The sequence below is a fragment of the Ambystoma mexicanum genome, chromosome 14 (assembly GCF_040938575.1).
Source record: "Ambystoma mexicanum isolate Mex_15411 chromosome 14, UKY_AmexF1_1, whole genome shotgun sequence".
Taxonomy (NCBI): Eukaryota; Metazoa; Chordata; class Amphibia; order Caudata; family Ambystomatidae; genus Ambystoma; species Ambystoma mexicanum.
The window spans coordinates 123,890,579-123,909,689 of NC_090940.1; positions in this window are offsets into that span (position 1 = coordinate 123,890,579).

The following is a 19,111-nucleotide window of genomic DNA, read 5'->3' on the forward strand; positions in this document are numbered from 1 at the left end:
GAGAAGTAAAAATGCAACATTCTGGTAGGCTGTGCACATGCAAATATGTAACTAAAACGGTTGCATCAGAATGTGAAGGTTTTCTATTCAGCACATGAGAAGGGAATTTTGAAAATTAATTTGGTTTCTCAATTGGGAATAAATAAAATGGTAGATTGAAAGATTTGCGCCCTTTTACCTCTGGGTCTGGAGCGCCATATAAATAAATAAAACAAACAAACAAACGAAAGTGTCTCTGGTTTTGCATTTGGATAGGTGCTAGTAAAAATGGACTCATTTTGAATAACAGGTTTTTTATCCTGGACCTCCCTGAGAAGGCCCTCTCCCAATATGATGACCACTGGGAGAAAATATTCTATTACTTGACATGTATTGAGAAGGGCTGCTACAGACACAAATCTGTTCAATCATGCAAAGAATTCACAGATTAAGGTGTCCAGAGCTCTGCCCTCCACACTCCCGTCCACACCCTTTCTGGCTCAGTTTGAACAATATTTATGTGTCCAATGTTGCAGCTTGTCTGCAAATGTGATGTGAATTCCCTCAGACCAATTCTCTTTGTTGGCAGGTCGCAGCAATAGCAGGAGAACACCTCCCCCTACGGCGTAATGATCTTCAATACTGGGCTTGCTTTGCCCACTTTAGTGTCAGAGACACAGTAATATGATTGGATGAACCCTCTGACTGGTTTCAGTAACTAAGTCCATCCAGAAAGGCAATCTTTCCTGCTTATACATGGACTTCCAGGATCATAGGAGGAGTTCCCAGCTAGCCTTTGGAGAAACTCTGAAACTGGGTTACGATATTCATTATTGGCACAAAATCGTGTATACATCCGTAAGAATGGACTCAATTACATGTTATCCTTTGTGCCAATATTCTACATTGTATGCTGTGCTTTTCACTGTTGTACTTTTATGGAAAGTGGTTCTGTTAATGTTTATGAATTATGAAAAAGAAGATAGATTCTGCACATTTTTCAAATGCATCTGATTGAGCTTGCCATGCTCCTTCAAATCTGTAGCAATAGGTAACTTCTAAAATGAGGTTCTCTTCACTTGTGAAAGCTACGTTACCATTTAGAAGAAGCTTTGGGATCATAGACCATGGTCCATCTGGTATTTCTATAGAATATGGCATTCAAATGACCGAGAACCTGATAGTTTCAAAGTTGGTCGCAGGGGTGAGTAAACTGGATCAGGAAAAACGTGAATTCCCAAAGGTTTGGGCTGGTTCGGGTCTCAGCTTTATCAGCTTTTTTTAGATAAAAAATGAATAAAAAGATCAATCAATGGAAAATAGAACCTCCTGATAATCCACCATGATAAGGTGTGGTGAAACACATGTAGAGGACTAACTAATTCCTCCGCTGGCACCCCATGGTTGCAAGGATCAAGCTCAAGACCCTCTGCATAATCCACAAGGATTTCTGGGGCCGGGCCCAAACTATCTACAGCGCCCTCTTCCAAAATACTCTCCATATAGAGTCCTTCACTCATCCTCCTCCAACTCTCTGCGGGTGAGCCGCTTTCACAAACAGAGATTTGGGGGCAGATCTTTATCTTCTGCAGGTGCCTCCCTCTGGAACAGCCTCCTTGCCTCTCTCCATCTTGAGCTGGAACACCTCAAGTTCCGGAAACTCCTCAAGACCTTCCTCTTCTCTTCTTCCTTCCCTCTCCCTCTTCTCTGCTAAACCCAGTTTGTATTCCTCCCCCTCCTTCTCCTCCCAAACTCTGTTCAGTTTTTGCTGGCTGGTTGCCTGGTTCACCACCAGAGCCTTACAGGTCCCATGCTCATTCCATGTCTGGAATGATGACAATGTTGCTACAGTTCTTGTTTGTGTCCAGGGGCACCTTTCCTTCTCCATGGAAGCACAGTTCGTATTGTATTTCGTATTGCACCTTGATCGGTTTCTCGAGAGCTGTAATCCACGTTAGTTTGGCGATGTGCTGAGACCAGATTGGAGCACATGTTTTTTCGATCCATTGTAGCTTCTCATCTGACAGTCCTCTCAACGCCTCTGCCTTGCACATTATTTGACCTTCATGCCATTTGTTGTCAGAAAACATTGTTCCTTGAATGGTGAAAAAAGGCTCCTTGAGGCATATTACACCGTGCGGCTTGTTGTAGCAGGTTTTCTAATTTTGCAGCATATGTAGGGTAAGAGTGTGTGCTTATAAGGAGCTCTTAATTCGACAAAGTACAAGATGAACCAGGCATTGGGATTCCGCAATTGGTACTTCTTGGGTTAACAGTTGTCAAGACCGGTGGGGGGGTCTGTACTTCCGCTCTCTATATGGTAGAGGAGAGGCACAGAAGACCCCAGCCAAGATTCTCGATTACGGTAGCGATGGACGAGCAATCAAGGCCTAGCTTCTCAGGAGGTGATGCAGGCTGGTTCTTAAGTACAGTGTATCCCCAAGCCCCCCACAAAGGAATGTCCACACACTGTATTACTGAAAACACAGTCTTTATATAATTAATATTCAAGGGTTATGTACACTTATCACAACAACGCACTTTGTGCTCAGGAAAACCAATAATGATAAATATCTACAATTCTAAAGTGGTACCACTAATATTAGACCTCATTAAAGTGCATTCACAATACTGTAAAAATGGCACACAGATCAATAAGAAGGAAACCAGCAATAGAGAGAGGAGAGATAGAAGATGGTTGAAACAATAGGCAGAATACTGGCCCTAGCTACTGGACACAGTTCTGTGTGGAGATCCCCCCACCTGGGCAACCTGTAAAATAAAGGGATATGACACAAGCCCAGTCCATATATTGTTCAACAGTCTTATTCTCTCCTACAATGTTTTTACCCCCCCAATGTACCTGGTGGAGTCGAGTTCTTCGAAGAGGCGTCGACAGATCCTTCTTGAATGACCCCCTTTTAAGCAGGAGTCACGGATCGTCGAGAGGCGTCGAGAAACGTCGAAGACCTCGGGGTTCGGCGACGGGGAATCGACGGCCCTTCTTGAATGCCTTCCCTTTCAAGCGGGAGGCACGGGGCGTCGAACGTCCGTCGACAAACGAGGTAGAACGATGTCGAAGAGGCGGCAGCTTCGTCCGAGCGGTGCTCGTCGGCGTCGGGGCGTCGGCGTCCTGCAAGGCGGAGGTGTGCGGGGCACCTCGATGACAATAGTTCTGGACCGCAAAGATTGTAGAGACGGGAGCCCAGCAAGGGCGTCGAGTCGCTCGAGTCTTTGGGATCGTGAGGTGGCGGGAAACCCACCGGCGGATTCTCCTCGGCGCGTTGGTCGTCCTCGACTTTCTCCGGCAGGGCAAAAGCGGTCGACGGTGCGGACGAGGGAGTCCTTCGAGTCAAATGTTCTTAGGCAAGGAGCGGACGGCTCCGGTCGTCGGCGGCACGGCGTCAAGTGGTTCCCACGGCTGGGCAACACAACTTCGACGGGCCTCCAGCGGTTACACAGACCTGCGAACCCTGGTCGACGGCAATGGACTTCGACAGCGTCGAGGTCCGGGTGCTTCACTTCGATCTCCTCGGCGGTCCCGTCTCGGGTCGGCAGCCTTTCGAGGGTCTGACTTCCAGGGCGCTTCGGCGAAGATTCAGCGGTGCTCGATGGTCCCTCGGAGCACGGGAAGAGGGCGCCTTACCAGGTCCTCTCTCGGGTCAGTCCTCGACGATGTCGACAACCTTCAGTTTCTGTCGAAGCAAATGCCACAGCAAGTCTTCTTCTTCCAGTTGGACGTCGAGGATCAGCAAATCCAGTTACTCTTGAGTGGAGACTCAGCTTCTGAATGCTTCTGAACAATTTCCAGTGGTGAGAGGTCCCCAGATATACTATTCTGTCTCTCATCCACACTGCTGGCACACACACAGCAGCCAATCACACAGAAGGGCATTCATGCAGTCAGTCAGCCAATCAGGCACACAGTGCATTCAGGCCACACTCCTCCCTTTCAGACACTCACAACAAGGAATGTGGATTGGGACAAGTACCCAGCCATTCAACACTACACACTGCATTCAGGCCAGTTTCGGGCAGGGCTGTCTCAGTCTTTGTCTCTCATGCCAGAAACCAGACAACCACAACAAGGAGTGTATATTGGTCACACACTCCATTCACCCAGGTCCCACCCACAGGAGGTACCCACAACATACAGTCACTGGGAAGGCTCCAGTCAGTCTAGCTGGGCCTTCACAACAACACCATATATGGAACTTCCACCCAACAGCCAGTCAGGGGGAAGGGACAGAGTCAGGGCTTCCCAGGACTTTGGGAAAAACAAGATAACAGGCAATAGAAAGCAAGAGGCCACAGGGGCCATCTTGTTTCCTATCAGGAATCAACTGATTCCAATGGCAGGGCCTGGGTATCCCAAAATGGAGGACACCCAGAGCACCTGTCAAATTCAGCATGGAGCTGCCACCAGCCCATACCCTGCTCTGTGGGCCACCCACAGGTGCCCAAAAACATACACTAGGGGCACAGGGTTGTACCCCTACCCATGGGTGCCATAAGGGTATCCCATGGGTCTGTTCACCAAACCAAAAGAGAGCTGCACTGCCAGGAGTCCCTCATGGACTCCTGGGCAGAAAACATGACAGAACACACGGTAAAAACAGAAAAAGGACAAGGATTCAGAGGCCCTGTCCCTCAGATGCATTTCCGGCATCACAGTCGCCCCCCCCAGACTGAGGTGGAGGGTGCCTAATCTCCCACGGGATAGACACCCTCATCCAGACGGTCAACATACCTTCTGGAAAGGCCATCTGCATTATCGTGACTCTTCCCTGGTCTGTGCTCTATGGTGAAGTCTAGCCCTTGTAGGCTAATCGACCACCTGAGCAATTTCGGATTCTCACCCTTCATCTGCATAAGCCACTTCAGGGGCTTATGATCTGTTTGGACCTTGAAGGTGGACCCCGTAAGGTAGGGCCTAAAACGCCTAAGGCTCCAAACTATACTAAAACATTCCTTTTCAACAGTAGCCCACCTAAGTTCTCTACCCTTGAGTTGTCTACTGATGAATATGATAGGATGTTCTCTCCCTTTGTCATCTAACTGGGACAAGACAGCTCCAATTCCGGTGTCGCAGGCATCCGTCTGGACGATAAAGGGTCGGCTGTAGTCAGGCGCACTCAACACAGGTGCCCTACACAGACTTTCTTTCAAGCCATCAAAGGCCCTCTGACAGTCTTCAGTCCAATTAACCTTCCTAGGCTGTTTGGGTGAAGTTAGAGCTGTCAGGGGTGCAGCTATGGTTCCATAGTCTGCCATGAAATTGCGATAGTACCCAGTGAGGCCCAAAAAGGCTCTCACCTGGGTTTGAGTAGTGGGAGTCTCCCAGTTCTGTACGTCCTGTACTTTACTGGAGAGAGGTTGGATTTGACCCCCTCCTACCTCATGACCAAGATAGGTAACTTTCCCCTGAGCTATCTGGCACTTGGTGGCCTTGATAGTGAGGTTAGCCCTTTTCAAGGCCTGCAACACCTTATCCAGATGTGTCAAATGCTCTTCCCAGGTGGAACTGTAGACGGCAATGTCGTCTAAGTAAGCCACACAAAAGGCTTCCAGCCCACTGAGCGCATGGTTGACCAATCTCTGGAAGGTGGCAGGGGCATTCTTCAACCCAAAGGGCATGACCCTAAACTGGTAGAGTCCCTCAGGTGTGGAGAATGCCGTCTTTTCCTTGGCATGGTCCGTCAGAGCTATTTGCCAATAGCCTGAGGTAAGGTCAAAGGTGCTCACAAATTTGGCAGCACCTATAGTGTCCACGAGCTCATCAGCCCTGGGCAATGGGTGCGCGTCAGTTTTGGTGACGGCATTGACTCCTCGGTAGTCCACACAGAACCTCCAATCCTTGGTACCCGCCGGGGAACTTGCCTTGGGGACAAGGACCACTGGACTGGACCAGGGACTGGTGGAGGGTTCAATAACACCCAGATCCAACATCTTGGCGACCTCAGCCTGGATGTGGTTTTTGACGGTATCTGACATACGATAGCTCCTGCTTTTGACAGGCACACTGTCACCAGTGTAAATTTCGTGCTTACACCACGGTGTAAGGCCCGGTGTCAGTGAAAACAGAGGGGCATACTGCTGGAGCAAAGCCCGGCAGGCCCTCTGCTGCTCTGTTGTCAAATCGGGAGAGAGTTGTACTCCCTCCACTGAGCCATCCTGAGGGTTGCTATGCAGCAAATCAGGAAGGGGCTCACTCTCATCCTCTTCTTGCCCTGAAGCTAGCAAGAGACATGAGACCTCTGCTCGCCTGTGGAAAGGCTTGAGCCTGTTGACATGGAATACCTGGGGGGCTACCCCAGAGGCTCCCATGTCCACCAGATAATTGACTTCGCCCATCTTGGAGATGATCCTGAAGGGTCCAGTCCACTTGTCTGCCAAAGCTCTAGGCTTGGTAGGCTCCATCACAAGGATTTCCTGTCCCGGAGTCCAATCCACTTGCGAAGCTTTCAGGTCATGCCAGTACTTATTCAATTCCTGGCTGGCCTTGAGATTTGCTGTTGCCTGACCCATCATTTGTGTCATCCTCCGCCTGAGGCCTAACACATAGTCCCCCACTTGCTTGGCGGGACCTGGAGGGGTGGCTTCCAAGCCTTCTCGGATCAAGGCGAGGGGCCCCCTCACGGGATGTCCAAAGAGTAACTCAAAGGGGCTGAAACCAACACCCTCTTGAGGTACCTCTCTGTAAGCAAACAGCAGGCATGGCAGGAGGAGATCCCATTTCCTCCTTAGGGGCTCTTCCAAAGCACCTAGCATGCCCTTGAGAGTTTTGTTAAATCTCTCAACCAGACCATTGGTCTGGGGGTGGTAAGAGGTGGAGAACTTGTAGGTTACCCCGCACTCTTTCCACATGGTTTTCATGTAACTAGACATGAAGTTGGATCCTCGGTCAGAGACAACCTCCTTGGGGAATCCAACACGGGTGAAAATGCCCAGGAGAGCCCTGGCAACCACCTTGGCAGTAACAGTCCGAAGGGGTATTGCCTCAGGGTACCTGGTGGCATGATCTACCAAGACCAGGATGAACCGATGTCCACCTGAAGTGGGAGGGTCAAGGGGACCGACGATGTCGATGCCCACCCTCTCAAATGGTGTGCCAACCACTGGTAATGGCTGCAGTGGGGCAATGACCCTGCCTCCAGTCTTGCCAGACAACTGACAAGTTGGGCAGGTCCTGCAGTGGGACTCCACCTCTACTCCCATCCGTGGCCAGTAGAAATGGGCAGAGAGCCTCTGCTTAGTCTTCTTGGTCCCAAGATGACCAGCCAAGGGCACCTCATGCGCCAACTGCAGTAGGAAGGGCCTGTAAACCTGGGGTACCACCAACCTCTTGCGGGCACCAGGTTCGGGCTTAGTGGGCTCACTAACAAGGAGCTCACCCTCCCAATAAATCTTGAATGTCCTAGGCACTTCACCTTGTGCCTGGGACAGGGCCTGTTTCCTCAGGCCCTCGAGAGAGTGGCACTCTCTCTGTCCCTTACAGAAGTCTGCCCGGGAGGGTCCCCCTTCAGCTAACAAGCATTGAAGGTCGGGATGATCCTCCGGGTTGAGAACCTCTCCCACAGGAGAGTCTTCTGTCTCTTCTCCCACAGGAGTTGAGTTTGGGTTTTCCGCTGGACCCAGCCCGTCCGGAGCATGGATCCCAATGGGTGCTGTCGGAACAGCAGGAAGAGAAGGTGTTCCCTCCACAGAGGTGGCCTTCTTGGTCTTCCTTCTTCTTGCCTTAGGCCTCGCCTTTGGCTCGGGTACCTGACTCACAGCCAGACCCGGTGTCACCTGTGACCTAGTGACTGCAGCAGCAGTCATGGGAAGACCATCCGAGATCAACCCCAACTCTACTAGATCATTTCCTAACAGAATGTTAGCAGGGACATTGTCCTGAACCAGGACAGGAAGCTTTGCTGTCTTGTCTCCAATCATGAGTGTGACTAGGGCTACAGGCGATAATTTGGGAGGCCCACCAGCTAACCTGGTGGTTCTCAGAGGAGCACCTACATAGTCCTCTGGCTTGAGCAGGGTCCTGTCCACCACTGTCATGCTTGCCCCAGTGTCTCTCAAACCAGTAGAAGGCTGGCCATTCAAGAGGACACTTCTCAAAAACCTACGGGTGTTCTGCGGGATAGTTGCCAGTACTTCTGCGTACTGGTCCCAGGCCCCAAGGGACACTAAGGAAATCTCTACCGGAGCACCAAATGTGATTCCTGTAGAGGAGGGGAGGACAGTGGCCTCCACCTCAGCCACGGGGTAAGGGTAGGTCAGGCTGACAGCCTGTACTCCAAGTGCCTTACCTTTACACTTGGGGTCACCCCTTTTGTGATCCAGAGCCCCACAATCCCAACAAGTGCCAGGAGTGCGGGGTACGGTACTGGAACCACTGGGAACCTGCTTTGCAGCAGGTGGACCACTACTCTTATTCCCACCCACAGAGGACTTATCCCCACCAGATTTTTGGGTCTTAGGAGAGGAAGGTTTTGGTTTACCCGACTGTGATTGCTTTTGGGACTCCTCAGCTTTCTGAGAGGTCCCCTTTTCTTTGTCCTTGTCCTTCCCACTGGAGTCCTTAGGGGACACCCGGTGGGAGACCCACTTGTCAGCCAACCTAGCCAGCTTAAAGGGGTCCAAAATGTTCTGGTCAGCCACATACTGACGCAGCTCTGGTGAACAGGCTTCAGAAAAATGCTCAAAAAACAAGAGGTGGGACAACTCAACAAAAGTTTTCACCTTGTAACCGTCAATCCACCCCATCATGTTCATGTGCGCAGTACTCACCCAGTCAACCCAAGACACATTCTCTCTTTTCTTAAAATCCCTGAACCTTTTAAGGTATTGGGTAGGTGTCTTGCCAAACTTGGCAATCAAAGCAGACTTCATACACTCATACTGACCCCTTTCCTCCACACTCAGCTTCAGAATACAGTCATATCCAGTTTGAGGCACTCTGCTTAACAAACACTTAGCCCAATCTCTTTTATCCACATCATGAATTGCACAAGCCATTTCAAACGCTTCAATCCATTGGAGGATATCTGAACCCTCCACAAACACACCAACCAAATCTTTCATAAACTTGGTGGCTGGGGACCTGCCACTCTCAATTGGTCTAGCTGAAGTCTCCACTCTAGCTCTCTCTAGCTGGATTCTCTGACATTCAGTGTCCTTGTCTTTGAGCGCAAGATCCCTATTCTTGAGTTCCACTTGCTGTGCCAGCTCCTCTTTCTTAAGCTCAGCTTCTATTTCCAACTTGCGATATTCAAAGGCCAATTTCATCCTTAATAACTCAAGTTCCATGGAATTGCTGGGGTTTGGAACAGAGGCAGCAGGAATGGTGGCATTCCCAGAAACAGATTCAGCGACAACCCCAGGGGCAGAGTCCTCACTGGTTGCATCCCCCCCTTCATCAAGGGTTTCACCATCAGTCTGGTAGTCCACCAGGGCAGCTATCAGCTCAGCCCTAGACTTATCCACAAAGTCCAACTCCCTGGCTTCACAAGCACTCTGGAGAGCCTCTAAGCTCATCCGAGTCAATTTACCATTTGCAATGGGCTCCATTGCCTGTAATGCAGTTATTTGGTACACACCCAAACCTTAATCTAATAAAGTGCGGATATTTTGTAAGTGGCACGGTTATACACTGAGTCTTAAAACCATAAGCATCCCACCGCTGGCCACCAGCTTGTAAAGACCGGTGGGGGGGTCTGTACTTCCGCTCTCTATATGGTAGAGGAGAGGCACAGAAGACCCCAGCCAAGATTCTCGATTACGGTAGCGATGGACGAGCAATCAAGGCCTAGCTTCTCAGGAGGTGATGCAGGCTGGTTCTTAAGTACAGTGTATCCCCAAGCCCCCCACAAAGGAATGTCCACACACTGTATTACTGAAAACACAGTCTTTATATAATTAATATTCAAGGGTTATGTACACTTATCACAACAACGCACTTTGTGCTCAGGAAAACCAATAATGATAAATATCTACAATTCTAAAGTGGTACCACTAATATTAGACCTCATTAAAGTGCATTCACAATACTGTAAAAATGGCACACAGATCAATAAGAAGGAAACCAGCAATAGAGAGAGGAGAGATAGAAGATGGTTGAAACAATAGGCAGAATACTGGCCCTAGCTACTGGACACAGTTCTGTGTGGAGATCCCCCCACCTGGGCAACCTGTAAAATAAAGGGATATGACACAAGCCCAGTCCATATATTGTTCAACAGTCTTATTCTCTCCTACAATGTTTTTACCCCCCCAATGTACCTGGTGGAGTCGAGTTCTTCGAAGAGGCGTCGACAGATCCTTCTTGAATGACCCCCTTTTAAGCAGGAGTCACGGATCGTCGAGAGGCGTCGAGAAACGTCGAAGACCTCGGGGTTCGGCGACGGGGAATCGACGGCCCTTCTTGAATGCCTTCCCTTTCAAGCGGGAGGCACGGGGCGTCGAACGTCCGTCGACAAACGAGGTAGAACGATGTCGAAGAGGCGGCAGCTTCGTCCGAGCGGTGCTCGTCGGCGTCAGGGCGTCGGCGTCCTGCAAGGCGGAGGTGTGCGGGGCACCTCGATGACAATAGTTCTGGACCGCAAAGATTGTAGAGACGGGAGCCCAGCAAGGGCGTCGAGTCGCTCGAGTCTTTGGGATCGTGAGGTGGCGGGAAACCCACCGGCGGATTCTCCTCGGCGCGTTGGTCGTCCTCGACTTTCTCCGGCAGGGCAAAAGCGGTCGACGGTGCGGACGAGGGAGTCCTTCGAGTCAAATGTTCTTAGGCAAGGAGCGGACGGCTCCGGTCGTCGGCGGCACGGCGTCAAGTGGTTCCCACGGCTGGGCAACACAACTTCGACGGGCCTCCAGCGGTTACACAGACCTGCGAACCCTGGTCGACGGCAATGGACTTCGACAGCGTCGAGGTCCGGGTGCTTCACTTCGATCTCCTCGGCGGTCCCGTCTCGGGTCGGCAGCCTTTCGAGGGTCTGACTTCCAGGGCGCTTCGGCGAAGATTCAGCGGTGCTCGATGGTCCCTCGGAGCACGGGAAGAGGGCGCCTTACCAGGTCCTCTCTCGGGTCAGTCCTCGACGATGTCGACAACCTTCAGTTTCTGTCGAAGCAAATGCCACAGCAAGTCTTCTTCTTCCAGTTGGACGTCGAGGATCAGCAAATCCAGTTACTCTTGAGTGGAGACTCAGCTTCTGAATGCTTCTGAACAATTTCCAGTGGTGAGAGGTCCCCAGATATACTATTCTGTCTCTCATCCACACTGCTGGCACACACACAGCAGCCAATCACACAGAAGGGCATTCATGCAGTCAGTCAGCCAATCAGGCACACAGTGCATTCAGGCCACACTCCTCCCTTTCAGACACTCACAACAAGGAATGTGGATTGGGACAAGTACCCAGCCATTCAACACTACACACTGCATTCAGGCCAGTTTCGGGCAGGGCTGTCTCAGTCTTTGTCTCTCATGCCAGAAACCAGACAACCACAACAAGGAGTGTATATTGGTCACACACTCCTTTCACCCAGGTCCCACCCACAGGAGGTACCCACAACATACAGTCACTGGGAAGGCTCCAGTCAGTCTAGCTGGGCCTTCACAACAACACCATATATGGAACTTCCACCCAACAGCCAGTCAGGGGGAAGGGACAGAGTCAGGGCTTCCCAGGACTTTGGGAAAAACAAGATAACAGGCAATAGAAAGCAAGAGGCCACAGGGGCCATCTTGTTTCCTATCAGGAATCAACTGATTCCAATGGCAGGGCCTGGGTATCCCAAAATGGAGGACACCCAGAGCACCTGTCAAATTCAGCATGGAGCTGCCACCAGCCCATACCCTGCTCTGTGGGCCACCCACAGGTGCCCAAAAACATACACTAGGGGCACAGGGTTGTACCCCTACCCATGGGTGCCATAAGGGTATCCCATGGGTCTGTTCACCAAACCAAAAGAGAGCTGCACTGCCAGGAGTCCCTCATGGACTCCTGGGCAGAAAACATGACAGAACACACGGTAAAAACAGAAAAAGGACAAGGATTCAGAGGCCCTGTCCCTCAGATGCATTTCCGGCATCACAACAGTATTTTAGGTGTTCCCGAGGCGTGGGGAATTAAAGAGCACACATAGCAGCTTTCATTTGTAGTCTGCTTTGCCATTGTGCTCATGTCTGCGTACCACTTGTTGGACTGATGTGGGTGTTGTGGATTTTCTATTTTGTCTAAACCTAGACCATGATACTCATCATACCTCTTCCGTCCTCCCCCCTTTTCCGCCGTCTGCTCCCCCTGGACCATTTTGGATCTCTACTAATTCCTGGTATTGGATTGGGAATATACCGATAATTACCTCTGCACCCCACCCATCATTTTGTTGCCCACCCATTTTGTCACTCCCCAGAGCGGGTGTCTGCATTTCATCATTTAGGTAATCACTGCCTGAGGTAGCCTGTGTGGTTGTATATGTGTCGTCATATGGCAATGTGTACGCATTGGGATTGGGGTAATTCATGTCATACATGTTAAATTCATGTTAATAATAATCAGTTATGGAATAGTTCAACAGTGGGGCTCTAACAATTTTATTCTTGTACAAAGTGGTGAGGTTCATAGGGGCATTATGGGCCCATATTAGCTTAAAACCATCCCATATCAGGTGGGATCCTTCTTGTATCAGTTTTACTCCTGCTCCCCCCTCTTTTATATCTATGGATATGAAAGAAATTGCCCAGTATAGTACCAGGCCAAACAATAATGAGAAAAATAAAATTACTCTAAAACCAATCCCACACTCGTAGGAGTACTTTCTAGTACTACTTATATTTCTCCTATTGCTATCAATAGTAGAGTCGCTGGTATTGAGGGCCCTCATTTCTGCCATTTCTGTTTCTACAGAGTGAGATACAATTGGGTTAAGTTCACATGCACATATCCTCCATGTTCACTCTCTTTTCACAAACACATTTTGTTCAATTAATTATTTATATCACATAAACCAGATGAAATGACACTAAAAAGAGAATCAAACAGAAAGGAAAGAAAAAGCTGATAGGTACAAGAGACCAACGTGAAAGAAGAGGGAGAGACAATTTAAAAATATGTAAATCATTCAATGGCTACTATTTGTATTTTGCATTTTATGTCACTCTTTTTCTATTTTATTTACACTACATCTTCTTTTATTATTTATACCTTTTTCTGCTTATGTATTTACCACTACTTGTTTCTTTTTCATCATTTGTACTTCCTTTGTTGCAGTAACAACATATAACCTCCTTTTGTTATCTGTGCTGTTATGTTTGCGTTGTTCTTTCATGAACATTTTCTCCGCTGTAACTCTATTATGTGCTTTACGCACGTCTGATAAATGAATCCAATATTTCAGTCCCTTCACCTTCACCGTTGTGGGTGTACAGTATATTACCTCGTAGGGGCAGTGAAATCTTGGAACATTTCATCGTCTCACAAAGCTGAGTACATATACCGTCTCCCCAAGCATCAGTTGGACATTTGGGCTATCATTTGCTGCAGTTACTGTGTCACTTTCACTATCTCGGGTGAATGGTGGTGCTATTTGCTGTGCAATTATTCTTGCTGCTCTGGTTAGTTTTCTTAAGTACTCTTGGCACTCCTCCCCCAATACTGTGGCTGTTCTGTGTTCATCTGACATTCTTCTTAGGGGTGACAGTGGTGTATGCGTGCATCTCCCTGTCACTATCTCATGGGGTGACAGGTGGTGGTCTTTGCTGGGCTGGTTTCTTAGTTCAAATAGTGCCAACGGCCAACAGAACACCCAGTTCTTTTTTGAGGGTGTGACAAAATTTAGACAATCTGCTTTTAAGGAAGCCATTGATTTTTGCCACAATGACATTTGCTTGGGGGTGATAAATCAAACACAATTTGTGTGTGATTCCCAACATTGCAGTTACTGCTTTGAACAAGTAATTGACGAAATGCGTTCCGTTGTCGGAGCGTATGACTTCACATCGGGGAAACACCTCTCTCACTAGGAATTTCACTGTGCATTTCGCATCCGGGTGGGTGAAGGGTCCTGCTTCCAACCAACGGGAAAAGGGGCAGACCACCACAATCATATATCGTGCTCCATTACACCTCTCTCCCATGTCTGCATAGTCAATGTGCAATTCACAAAATGGTCCAATGGTGCAGGGCAGTGTTCCTCTCAGTGTTCTCAAAGTCATTCCTGAATTATAAGTTCGACACGTTGTACATTCTACCACTTTTGCTACGTGTTCCTGCAAGCCTGGCACAAACCAATTTTCGAGGATGTCTGCTGCTATGTGTTGTTTTGCTGTATATGTGGGGAAGTGCAATTGTTGGAATGCTACCTCTAATAATTCCACTGGCATCACTAATTTCCCCATACAAGTTTGTCGCCAAAGGTCGTCAGTGGGTGATTGCGTGCATTCTCTTTTTGGCCATAATTCTTGTTCTTCCACTGGTGCTCTTTTTTGTAAATCAATAATCTGTGTAACTGACATGGAGTCGTACCCCTCCCCTCTTTCTTCCTCTATATTACCTTTCATTATGTACTCTCCTTGAGCTGCTCTTCCTAGGTAAGCTGCCTCTTTGGCAGCAGCATCCGCTGCCGCATTGCCCAAAGAGATGACGTCATCGTTGTTCGTATGGGCCTGGCACTTAACAAGGGCCACTATTGTTGGCTCTGTTAATGCCTCTATAAGTTCCTTTAAAAGCTCAGCATGTTGCACCGTCTGCTCTCCTGAACCCTCTCCTCCCCCAACGTGACAATCCTCCATGCACTGTAGTGGCCATGTAAGCTGAATCTGTATAGATCATAACTGCACATCCTTTTGTTGTGTGTAGTGCCTCAATTAGTGCTACTAGCTCTGCTGCGTGTGCTGAAAAGTGTGGTGGTAATCTTTTATGTACTATTGTCTCATATTCCCCATCTTCCATCCAAACCACTGCTGCCACTACATGTTTTTCCCCTGTTTCAGAATGTATTGACGCTGATCCGTCCACAAAGTATACTTCCCTTTCCCCTAGGGCATTCTCGTTTGCTCTGGGCATGTCATCATCCTCCCCCTTGTATGTGCACAGTCATGACTTTGCATATCTTCTACAGTACAGTCTTCAGTGAGGAACGTGGCTGGGTTCACTGTCTTTCACCTCACTATCTGTATGTTTGCCCTAGACAGAATGATCTCGTAGGCTGTGGCCCTCTGTGTTGTCAGTGTTGACTTTGTTCTTTCAAGTATGGCAAACAGTGAGTGTTCAACGAACAGGGTCACTGAGCATCCCATTACAATGGTGGCGCTTTTCTCGATTGCGATCACGGCGTCTGTGAGAGCTTGTTCGCATGCGAAGTGTCCTTGCATTACAGCGCCAAGTGTTCCGCTGTAGTATGCTAGAGACTTGTGCCCTAGTGCAGGTTTCTGTGTTAGCACTGCTGTCATCAATGTTCCATTACAGTGTGAAAACAGGTAGAACGTATGGTCATGATCAGGTTCGCTAGAACAGGTGCTGTTGAAATCAGTTCTTTTAATGTGTCAAACGCTGTGCTCATTTCTGAAGTCCAGACCAGTGTTGTGTTTTCTCTCTGTGCCTCTTTTAGTGCATGTAATAAGGGTTTTGTGTATGCCATGTAATCTAATATCCAGGCGCGGCAGTGATTGCACATGTCCAGACATTTTTACATTTCCTTAACTGTGTTTGGTTTGCTTACCACCTGTAGCACTGCTGCTCTGTCTGGTATTATTCATTTGCCATCTTTTGATATGAACTGTCCTAAATACAACACTTCCGTTAGCAGTATTTCAATTTTTGTGTGTCTACTTTGTACCGTTTGTGGTTCAGCAGTGTGAGCAATTTTATTGAATCGTGTCTTCACTCTTCCTCATTCTCTCCACAAATTAGCAAATCGTTTACATATTGAATAATGGTGCTCTTTGTGTCAATGTTTCCGAGATTGTCATGGAATATCCCTGGGGCAATCTCCAATGCTCATACCTTTTTCCCCCCAGGGTAAATGCTGTTAAATATTGCGACTCTGGGTCCAGTGGTACCGAGAAAAACACATTTTTCAAGTCTACCACTGTGAAACAGGTCATTGGAATGCTACACAAAATGGACGCAGGGTTTGGGACAAGTAGTATCGTCCTCCAAGCCCCGCCCTTCGCTTTTTTGATCGGATAAATGCAAGTGTTACATGGTGAATTTGAGGGTACAATAATCCCTTGCTCTAATAGAGCTTGTATTGTTTCCTTTATCCCCTCCTCTGCCTCTCTGGATATCTGGTACTGCTTTACAAAGGGTAGTATTGCGCTGGGTTTAAACTTTATCTTAATGGGCGTCACTTCCTGCAGTAGGCCCATATCATGGGATCCTATGGTCCATAATATGGACGGTACTTGTTGCATTTCTTCATCAGCAAATGCTGATGGTGCAGTGACAATGGCCATGAGGGTTATTGTCACTTGTCTGTGTTGGATCATTATTTCACACGGAATGGAAATCTCCATTATTATTTCACCATCAGTGTCATTGTCAGTGAACAGCCCCTCATCTGATATATTGTGCAGTGCTATGTCGGGGTCTATGCACAACACCGTCTGCCACTCACACCCATGCATCTCCATTCCTATTACCACAATTCTTGGCGTGGATATTTGCACACCATGCAAGTCTACGGACACTATCGACCCTGGCACCACCTCTGGTGTAGCTATGCGGCGAAATACAAACTCTGATGGTACCCGCTACTCTTGGTGTGTTATCTCTGGTACAACTCTTGCCAACACCTGTATCCCTTGCACAAACATGTCTGGGTCAACGGGTATTCTGTGTGCTGTTAGTTCATTGGCTTGTGTGTGTATAAGTAACATGGCCCTCATGGCACATATCCCTGTTGTTGAACCCACTATGCCTCTTTCTGTAAAGGATATTGTCATATTAAGCTTGCTGAGGAAGTCCCTCCCCAACAAGTTTATGGGCCGAGTCCTCATAGTACAGCAGGGGTGCTCGCGCTGTTTTTCCTCTCACCGTTATGTCCAGATCTTCAGTGTATGGAACCTCGACCACCCCCCCAGAAAATCCCTGCGTCTCTATTTTTTTTATTCAAAAGCAGAAACCTGCCTTCTTTTAGACACGATTTTGCCGCCCATGAGTCCACCATAAAGATGAATTGTTTGTTTCCTATCTCCGCCCCCACCAGTGGTTCCTCATCTGCGTGAAGGGTTGTTGACAGTACTGGACACGCAAGTGCTTTCTGTGGGCTGTCCTATGCTGGGTGTCTCATTGTATCATGGTTGTTGAAAACATCCCCCACTACTGCTGTCCCTCTGAAGGGTGCCGGTGCTCCGTTCGCTGTGATGGCAAATGGGTTACCACGTGTGTGTGTCATGTTGTTCTGTGATTGTGGGTGTTGCTGTGTGCTTGAGGGTGTGCTCCTTGTTCGTATGTGTGCCGGGTATCTGCTTGTTCTTCGCGTCTAAATCCACCCATAGTCTTATGTTCATTCTGGTAGGGTACCATAAGGCAACTACGACACTCTCTTGAAAAGTGACCCCACCTCCCACAGTTCCAACATGTTCCTTGCCCTCCTCCTCTACGCCCTTGTCCTCCGTATCCCCCTCTCGATCCCCTGTACCCACCTATTCCTCATCTTCTGCCCCTTCCTTGCCATTGTGGCCCTCCATACTGCTCCTTGCCGGTCCATTGCTCCTGTCCATTTGCTGCCCAATTTACTGCCATTCTTGCCTGTATTGCTATTGGCCCCTCCTCCCCGTCTACCAGCTGCTCCGCAGGGAGGCCGGTAGCTACTGCTGCGACCTTCAGCAATTTCGGTTGTACTAATTTGGCTTTGTCCGCCAAACTTTTCCCTCTCTTTGATCCTCCTACAGTCATGTACTATGATGCTCTGTATCTCGGGCCAGCCCTTGGCGTCTATCCCAGCAATTTTATCAAGTGCCTTCACCACTTCCTTTGGGAGGCCCCTGTTTATTATGAGGTAAAAAAGGAGGTAGCTTGGTCCCAAGCCATGCCTGTCTTTGCTCTCCACATGTCCTGCACCCGAAGAATGTATGCTGAAGCATCTTCTTCCTCCCCCATAGTACACTGCATAACTGACTGTAAATCGGGGGGTATCAGGGAATGTGTCCCTCAGTGCGTCCCATACTCGGGCCCTTACTGTGTTAAAGGATGCCCCATTATGGAAGCCACAGTCTAACGTGACCCCAGGGAATCCCGCCTTCGTCCACACTGTATTTGCTTGTTCGCCTAATGCAGTGACCAACAAACTCTTAACATCTCCAATGGCTAAGGGGACGCCAGCAGTGTTTTTCTCAAATGCATATATCCACTTACCCGCCCCCCACGGAAAGCGGAGGCAATGTCTTCAATAAGTTTGCCTTATCCATTTGCGCCCAAGGGATATAATGTGGTCATCCTGCACCTTTGTGTATCAATGGCATCTGTAACTTACTCTTCCCTCTTCCCATACTCACCTTTAGTCTTTTTTTCCCTGTTACTGGCCCCTTTCCTGTTCTACTTCTTAATCTCCCCTGCCATCCCTCCTCTATTTTACCCTGGCCGGATGATGAGTCCATAAACAGGGATGCTCCCCACGACACCCCACCTACCGCCTCATCTGCTTTGTTTCCTTCCTCATCCTCATCTAGATCACTCCAATATTCTTCCTCTCTTTCAGATAGCACACCCTCTTGCTCCGTACTTACCTGCAACCCGTCATGATCTATCTGTATTATTCTAGTGGGGATGTCTTTAATTCGGAATAGAATCTCCCCCTTTTTCCACTTTTCACCCACTATATTTTCTAATGTGTCAGGCATTAGGGGTGACTGCTGCCATGATGCCTACCTCCAAGGAGCCAAACAGGGCCCGGCACCCTCAGAGGCAGGCAACATGTATACTAGGGAAGTCCCAGCCACCCCAGATAGGGGCTCTTTGGACTCAGTCCTGGCGCCGTTGGCGTCAGGCTCATAAGGGATAACAGTCATGGCACCATCGCGCCAGGCTCATACAAGATATGGAAGGAATAGTGTTTGGTGCAAACTTACCTGGCAGACCATGCTGCAATTTCCTTACCTGGCAGATCATTCTACAACTTCCAAATGAAAAAGGAACTA